Source organism: Ambystoma mexicanum, chromosome 5p, assembly GCF_040938575.1.
Source record: "Ambystoma mexicanum isolate Mex_15411 chromosome 5p, UKY_AmexF1_1, whole genome shotgun sequence".
Lineage (NCBI taxonomy): Eukaryota > Metazoa > Chordata > Amphibia > Caudata > Ambystomatidae > Ambystoma > Ambystoma mexicanum.
The window spans coordinates 812,487,198-812,496,009 of NC_090930.1; positions in this window are offsets into that span (position 1 = coordinate 812,487,198).

Consider the following 8,812-nt stretch of genomic DNA (forward strand, 5'->3'; position numbering starts at 1 on the left):
GCCTGGTGCATTTTTTTCTGTGTTCAATGTTTGTCAGGTCAGTGGACTCGACAAGCATTGAACAAATAAATAAATAAACTAGGCCATGGCCGAGGACACTTACTGCCTCTGGTTCCCCCTGACAGGGGGCACCAGAGGCATTTACAGGCCCGGTGTATTTTTGTTGCATGTTTGTTTGCATGTATGAGGTAATGAGTGCTCAGAGTATGGGATGTCCTGTGAGTGCGCTGCTTTCCCTATTTTGCCAACCTCTGAAGCCTGAAAGTAGATGCATGCAGGCTTGACATGCGGCCAACTTTGCACCAGACCTGCAGATGAGCTTAACTGGTCTGATGTTAAATCTCAGTTATCAGTTTAATGGTATCCACTACAAAATATTGCTCATTTTACTATAGCCAATATGCTAGCTCAGTGGGTTGAGCGCTCACTGCTGCGATGTGTGTGTGATCTGCATGTTCGAATCCCAGCAAGGCCATCTCAGCCTTTCATCCTTCTTAGGTCAATAAATAAGTACCAACACAGGTTGGGTGATATTGTGTGCATATTTGTTCTATAAAAAAGAGCTTTAGTGTAAGTGCTATACAATAACATATTATCATTTGGGCTTGGACGTCTGTTTGCATTCACAGTAATTTGACAATATGGATCTATACATACAGATATAAATGATACATATGGTGATTCATTCTTGTATGAAATGTGTTCAATGTTTGTCGGGTCCGTGGAGGACTGTTACTGCCTCTGGTGCCCCCTGGACCAGCCACCTATGGTAGTAGACATACAGGCTGCAATGGATCTAGTTACTGCTCACTAATTGTGCCCCCTGCTCCTCATGAACCCCCATAGTTGGTCAATCCAGTGGTGCCATCAGGAATCAAATTTAGGAGGGGCACAGAGGGGGCCAAAGGAAAAAGTAGGGGACATGGTCAACATAGATACAGAATATTTACTTGGCATCACTGGTCAAAACTATTATCTGCATATTGAAGTACCTAATCACCAGTGCCATGGAAATGTTTCGAAGTGCAATTGATATATACTTTGGGAAAGAAGCATAGTGAAAGAAATTGTGCCTCCCCACTTATATAATGACATTACTTGTACTGGTTAATAGCCTTGCCTTTAATATGCAGCACTATAACAAATAAAATATGCAGCACGACGTAACAAATAAAACATGTTGTTCTCCTCAACAGACATAACTTGTTGGCCACCTCCAACTCTATCAGTTTGCAGCAGCAACAACTTTTCAGGTTTACATGATACTATCGATGACCTCCCTCTCTGCCCTCCACCAGGTAAGAGCACAATCCTCTGAGTTTTTATCTGCATTAGAACAAAGCTGACAGAGCAATTACTATTTTTTCAGTGGCAGTTTAGTGTTTCATCTCCCTCTGGCTGCCTGCCACGTGAGAATAAGAGCATTCCTTTGCATTAATTCATATTTAAGTAGCATCCCAAGGGTTCCACAGCCTGTGTCCGCACCCACCCCCAATGACTTGTATATCACATGCCAAACACTGCTTCTCTACAGGGATTGTTATAGATTTGTGGGACAATACTGTGAGTGAGGCATTTTTAATCATGCCATACAGTGTGGCCCAATGTTCTATATTAAAACCACAACATTATTACTTAGTAATACACGTACGTATGAATTGTTTTTAATGTAATGGGCCTGTGACAACGTAGCTTTCATGTGACTAATACCTACCTAACTCTCAATAGATGGCGAATCAGAAGAAAAGAAAAATTGATGCTGAATGTTGTGTTTACAAGGATAGTTGGGCCATGGATTTCTTTGTGTTTGAACAAAAGGGGAACATCCTGTGTCTGATTTGCCAGGGAAAAGTAGCTGTCTGCAGGGAATACAATGTTAAGTGGCATTATACTACAAAACATGCCACTGAATTTGACAAACTGATTGGCCAGATTAGGATTGATCGGGTGAACTCCCTTAAGCAGACCCTGATCGGGCAACAATCGTTCTTCAAAGCTGGCAGACAGAACTCTGAGGCAGCAACCAAGATAAGTTACTTGATATCCGAGGCCATAGCGAGGAGAGGGAAACCATTGTCTGATGGAGAATTTGTCAAAGATTGCTTGGGAATGTTGACATCTGTGGCATTCCCTGACAAACAAGCAATGGTGGAGAAAATCAGTCTCTCACATCAGACAATTGCTAGACGAGTAGATCTCCCATCATCAAACATTGCAGACACACTGACGAAAAGATTGGATGCCTGTCAGTTTTACAGCTTGGGGGTGGATGAAAGCACAGATGTGAGTGATACCGCCCAACTGACGATCTTTGTACGAGGAGTGAACAAATAATTCCAAATTGTTGAGAGGCTACTTGACCTATGTTCAATGAAAGGCAAAACAACCGGACAAGACATTTTCAGTGAAGTGAAACGTGTCTTGTTCAAATTCAATCTGCCAGAGGACAAACTCTGTGTTCTGACAACTGATGCGGCCCCTGCTATGATCAGCAAACACAATGAATTTGTCAGTTTAATGGCAAAGTCAGTTCCTCCAGAATGTCATCACGCATCACTGCATCATTCACCAGGAACAACTGTGCGCAAAGGCCTTGTAGATTACGCATGTGATGGAAAAGGTTGTTTCTACAATGATTTTCATAAGGTCAAAAGGGCTTAACAATAGACAGTTCCAAGAATTTCTTGCAGAGATGGGAGCAGACCATGATGATGTTATCTACTTTTGCCAATTTGTTGGCTTAGCGGGGCAGCCACACTATCCAGATTCAGGTCACTGCTTAATGAAATTAAAACATTCATGATGAACAAAGGGAAAGATGTCAGCTTCGTGGATGATGATAGCTGGTTGAATGACTTGGCATTCCTTGTTCACATAACAGAATATATATTTCGGACCTGAATATAAAACTGCAAGGGAAGGATCAGTTTGTGAACAGGCTGTATGAGCACATCCAATCCTTTGTTCATAAGCTCGAATTGTTTCAGAAACAGTTGAATGGAAAAAATGCTACTCATTTCACAATACTGATGACTAGATCTGCTCACAGCATCAACCATGACAAGTATTCTGCATGGATTGGGAATTTTTTGAATGATTTTAAAAACCGATTATCAGATTTCAGGGAGCACAGTGATGAGCTGAAGATGTTTGCAGATCCATTTGGTACTAATATCACCAATGCTCCAGGCATGTTTCAAATGGAATTAATTGACATGCAAAGTAATGGTGACCTGAAGAGAGTCTTTTCCGAACATACCCTGCATACATTTTATAGTAAATACATTACATGGGACTCTTTCCCATATCTGTCTAATCATGCACTTCGGTTAATTGCACTTTTTGGCAGCACGTACTGCTGTGAACAGCTTTTCTCAAGATTGAAGAGCATAAAAACAAAATCAAGATCACTTTTTACGGATGGACACCTATCTGGAATACTCTGCATTGCCACATCAAGTGTGCCAGCAGATATTGTGAATTTGTGCAAGCAAAAACAATGCCAAGTGTCACACTGAAAACATGTGCATTGTTAGTAGAATTATTGACTTCTTCTTAACTGTGCTGAATGCTTTAAAAGTTTCAACTTTACAAGTTACTACTCATGCAATAAAAAAAGTCCTTCATTCTTTTAGATTGTGTTCACATTGCGTTTCTTCAATTGGGTTCAACTTTGGGTGATCAATTTTCCACATTTTATCTTTTGAATAGGATTATGCTTCTTTTATTACCACAGAAATAATGAATGTGTATTACAGAGATAAGATGGCATATGTATTGGGCACACTGCACATGCTCAGGCAGCATCAATCATGCTTTGTACAGGACAATGCTGGCCTAAATTGGGAACAACCAGCATAGACATGTTGCTACAGAGGCATATTTTGGGCACAACCAGCAATGTGTTACATCAGTGACAGTGCTGTTTTACACTGTGGACACATTGATCATTAAAATGTGTTGTGTTCTACGATGTTCTTGTCTGCTGTTGGTGACATTGAATTTACATGTTCCCCTTTAGAACTAATTGTAAACGTATGGCTTTTTGGCCACTTTTCCTGCTGTAAAATGCACAATTTCAGCCCCATATTTGGAACCCTCCCCAAACCCTCCCTAGATCGTTATAGCTCCCTCGCTACTCTCAGTCACCCCCACTATTTCAGAAAAATATCAACACATACACACTGGAAGATATCACAAGCTAACCTTTGGTCACTGTCCCTGATACCAAAAGCTATCTTCGGGACTGCATGGCTATCACTGCCTGTGATGCTATTGTGTCAAAGGTCACACACCATTGATTTTGAATATACTGCTTTGGGTGAGGGTGTTGACTTTTGGCTCGCCGGCCCACCGACCCACCAGGTGACAAATAGTTAATGCTTTGGCCGCAAATTCAAAAAGGTTGGACAAGCCTGCTCTAGGCTGAGCAAACTCATATGGATTCTAAGATGGATGCCAAAATACAAAATGGTGTCTTGCAAGCAGGCGTCAGAAGGGCTGGCTCCTTCTGGTCTGGAATATTCTTTGGCAGCACGTAGGATTAGCTCATAGAGGGTTTTTACGGTATAGCCTGTCAAGAGAATTTGGCAGGTCTCGAGAATCAGATAAGGGGCTTGGCAGGCGATAAAGGATTTATAATGAGGTTCAGCTGAATCTCACACAAGTTTATCAGATTATGTTTCAGTCAACTAGTCCTTGCCAAGATGAGCCATTGTGGCTTGGTGATTGACAAGCAAGCCAGCCAATTGGAGACTAGGAGAGCTTATATGCTAGTTAAGAGAGCACATTGGGAATGTATCCTGAATTTGCATGAATTATTGCATCAGCCTGAAAAGGCCTATATAAGCAAGATGATAATAGGAGATCACTGTGCCTTCCAGTCTGTCTTCTGAACCTGTATTAAAGATGACTTTGAACCAAATGCCCAGGCATCCGTTTCCAACTCTCTCTTTGTCCTGTCTCCAGTACCTGAGTCTACAGATGTCAAAGTTGATGGAGGGGATGCAGAGTGTCCTTCCTGTTCACTTGGTGACTGTACGAAGGGACCCAAAAGATCTTTTCAGGGACAACAACCATGTGAATGTGTCTACAGTCTTTCTTTTGATGATACCAAACTGAGTTTTTTGTGATCAATTATCAGAACGAATTGCACACTCTGTTTCAATAGTAGCTCGAGGCCTTCCATGTCATCTGCAAAGTGCTCCAAGTTGAGAGTTGTGATGCTTACAGTGACAGGTTTACTCAGCAAGGGAACACTTTTTTCTTGCACTTGGCACTTTATTGCCTTTGTACTGTAAAATAATTAAATGTATTTAATCATGTGTCATTGTTGATGTATGTGTTTTTTTGGATATGTGCAATATATGTCTCAAGTTTAACTCTTTGGTGATTACAATAAATTAGTAAATTATTGATGGGTAATAAAAACTCTACGTTGATTTACAACTCCTTGTCGGGATTACTGCCTGTGGTACAAAAGCCATATTTCCTAAATAATATGAGAATGCAAATCTAATGTTGAATACACAGATGCTTAGCATATCATGGATGTGGTACAGGGTGCAGCTGTGAACCCAGATGTTTGTGTTCTTGTACAAGCATTGGAGTTTATGTTGAAAGTTCTCAGAGCATACATGCAAGGTGCAAATCAAAGGTATGAGCAGTTTACACCCTACTTTTCCATTCTGAGTGGTTTTGAATCTATTTGGCATGCCATTTTTGTGCTGTCATAAAACCAATGGATTCCTTTGGAATCCACCTGTTGTATTTGTACCTGCATAAACCTAGCACTGAAGCACCAAAGCGCTATCCAAAAAAGGCTATTGATTAATCGGGTACAATAATGTAGATACAATTAGAATAATATGCTCTAAGTCACAAACATCTGCCAAAGCCATCCCTGAATGGATTACCCCTTGTCAACACATAAGGTACTAGAATACTTATTACATAATACCTCCCTGAAATGATTCCCCTCTGAAGTATAACACCATACCAAGTCATCTGCAATCTTATTCTGAACACTGGAGCGAACACAAGAAATACAATGGTTGTGTTGCAGTTAGTTTTAGTGCAAGACAGATGCAACATGGTTCTGCCAGAAGTAATAAGTTAGAGGTTCACACAACGTTTCGTTTGTACAGTGCTTAGAGGTTGTAGGTCATCAGCTTATTGACATTTTCACATTATACTATGCCACATGGTGGTTTAAAGCAACTCTCATCGTTGTTATGTAATGTTATGTTATTGTGATTTATACTGTGCACCGCTGCCATTTTCATGATCTCCAGGTGCTCTGGCAGATGTGAAATGGAAGGGGGAGTCGGGAGGGCTTAGTTAGTGGGATTGAGAGGGAAAGCGCAGGAGAGCTTTGATGTGCTGTTGGTAGCTGCAATTTGAAAACACTGGTACTGGTGTGCTGGCTTTGATTTTAGTTGGTAAGGGTTATTTAGTTTTTGGTGTATGAGTATGTATGGAATGGTTTGTGTTTGTAGTTTGGGTGTTGCATAGTGTGCACTTGCTGTTTTAGGGTAAGTATGCAGGATATTGGAAGATTTGTGTGAAGGGTAAGAGATGAGAACCATCCGTGCCCTTCACTGCGATTGCTATGTTGGTCTGGCAGGATTTGTATTCTTCTATGGTGATTTGCGTTAAAATGCGTTATTTTGCCAAGGTGTTCAGGTTTCGTTCATTAGGTTTTTGGGAGCTTCTCTTGTATTATGTTGGCTCTTTCCTTTCGACTGTGTTTCATGTTTACTTGGTGAGTTGAAGAGCCATGTTTTTAGCAATGTTCTGAATTTTTGGTGATCTTCTGTTGGTCGTATTTCCTTCAGGAGTGAGTTCCAAAGTTTTGCCGAGATGCAGGAGAATGCTGATCCACCAAATTATGGTGACACAAACTGTACATTTTATAATCAATCATAAAATGAAACTGTTTGAAAAGCATTCACAAAGGCCTCCACATTTCCCTTGGCAACAGCTCTATAATTCTATTGATTGTGTTCACAGTTCTCATTGTATAAGGCAGTGTTACAAAGTTGATGGTCGTGCAGAGTATGGGCTATCCCTCTGTCCCCAAATATCAAACTGACATCCACAGTAATACCTGTCAGAATGAATGTTAGGGCCAAAGATGGTAGTCCGTGGAGTCAGGACGCAGGAACAACCGGAAGAACCCCTGGAGAGCTGTAAGGGAAGGTATATGGTTATGTAATGTTACAGAATGCAGTATCTGAGTACAAACACCTGAACCACTGAAATACCTGTGAGTGTTGGAGCGTGGACCCAGGGAGGTTCTAAGGACAACAGGTCCGGGTGAAGCTTGATAAAGTCCTGGCAGGCAACCACCTAAGGCAGGACCGAGGTCCAAAACAAATAAGGGCTAGACACAAGGCAGTCCGTAGAGCAGCGTGGAGGTCGACAACAGATGATCAAAGTTCCAAGGCAATTAAGGGCAAGACACGAGGCAGTCCGTTATGGAAAAACAGTTCGGCAGCCAAATAAATCCAAAGTTCCAAAGTTGATAGGGTTTAGACGAAGAATAATCCGTAGTACAAAAGCCGTGGTCCAAAGTGAAAAAAGTCCTGAACGAAGCGCGAGCAACACGTGATCCCAAAAGAACAGCTGTGAAGCAAGGCTGTCAGTAACTGGACTCCTTTTATCCGACGTAGGGAAACACGTGACAACGGTCACGTGACGCAAGTTACCAAAGCGTTGCAGTATTGCTAGGCAACTAGTCACGTGATCCGCGCCGTGTTGTGTCGGACAGTCCTCCGTGAACAGCGTGATTGTTTGTGATGAAGGAGCCTCCAATTAACTTGCCACAAACGTGAAGGGCGATAAACTCCAGTTTTGTCAAGCGTGCCATGTCGTGCCCTACAATGTGGAACCTGTTGAGGCAGTAAGGTACCTCTGTTGGGATGTGTGGTTTTGAGTGCTGCTTGAGAGGAGGACATAGAGGGGCGTGTCTTTTGTGCGGGGGGCGGTGTGACAGAATCCCCCCTCAAAGGCCCACGACCACGTGGGCTGGCCGGGTTATCCCTATGAAACTGCGACACCAAAAGCGGTGCCTGGACATCACGGGAATAAACCCAAGAGCGGTCCTCGGGGCCATAACCCAGCCAGTCCACCAGGTACTGGAGGCGACCCCTATGGAAACGTGATCCAAGGATGGCACTGACCTCAAACACGTCCTGGGAGGACACAGGGACAGGGGCGGGATGAACAAGGACACGAGTGGAAGCAAGGTAAGGTTTGAGGAGGGATACATGGAAGACCGGATGGATCCGCCAAGCATTTGGAACAGACAATCGCAGGGCCACGGGATTCAGGATTTTAATGATCCGATAGGGACCCACAAAGCGAGGCAACAATTTGCGACAACCAGGGATTCGCAGGTGCCTGGTCGATAACCACACCCGATCGCCCACCTGATACACCGGTGCCTCAGCCCGCCTACGGTCCGCCTTAACCTTCATCACGGACTGCGCTTCACGGAGATGGACCAGGGTTTGCGCATGAACACCAGCTAGATCACGTACGCAGGCGTTGGCGGCAGGAGTGGCAGATGAGAAATCAGGGAGAGGAAGGACGCGCGGATGTTGCCCATACAAAGAATAAAAGGGGGAAAACCCAGTGGCTGAATGGCGAGAGTTGTTGTATGCAAACTCAGCAAGGTAGAGCAGTTTGGGCCAGGAGTCCTGGAACTGAAGGGACAGACACCGCAGGTATTGCTCTAGGGCTTGGTTAACCCTCTCGGTTTGCCCGTCGCTTTCGGGATGGTACGCCGAAGAGAAGCGAGCATCAATAC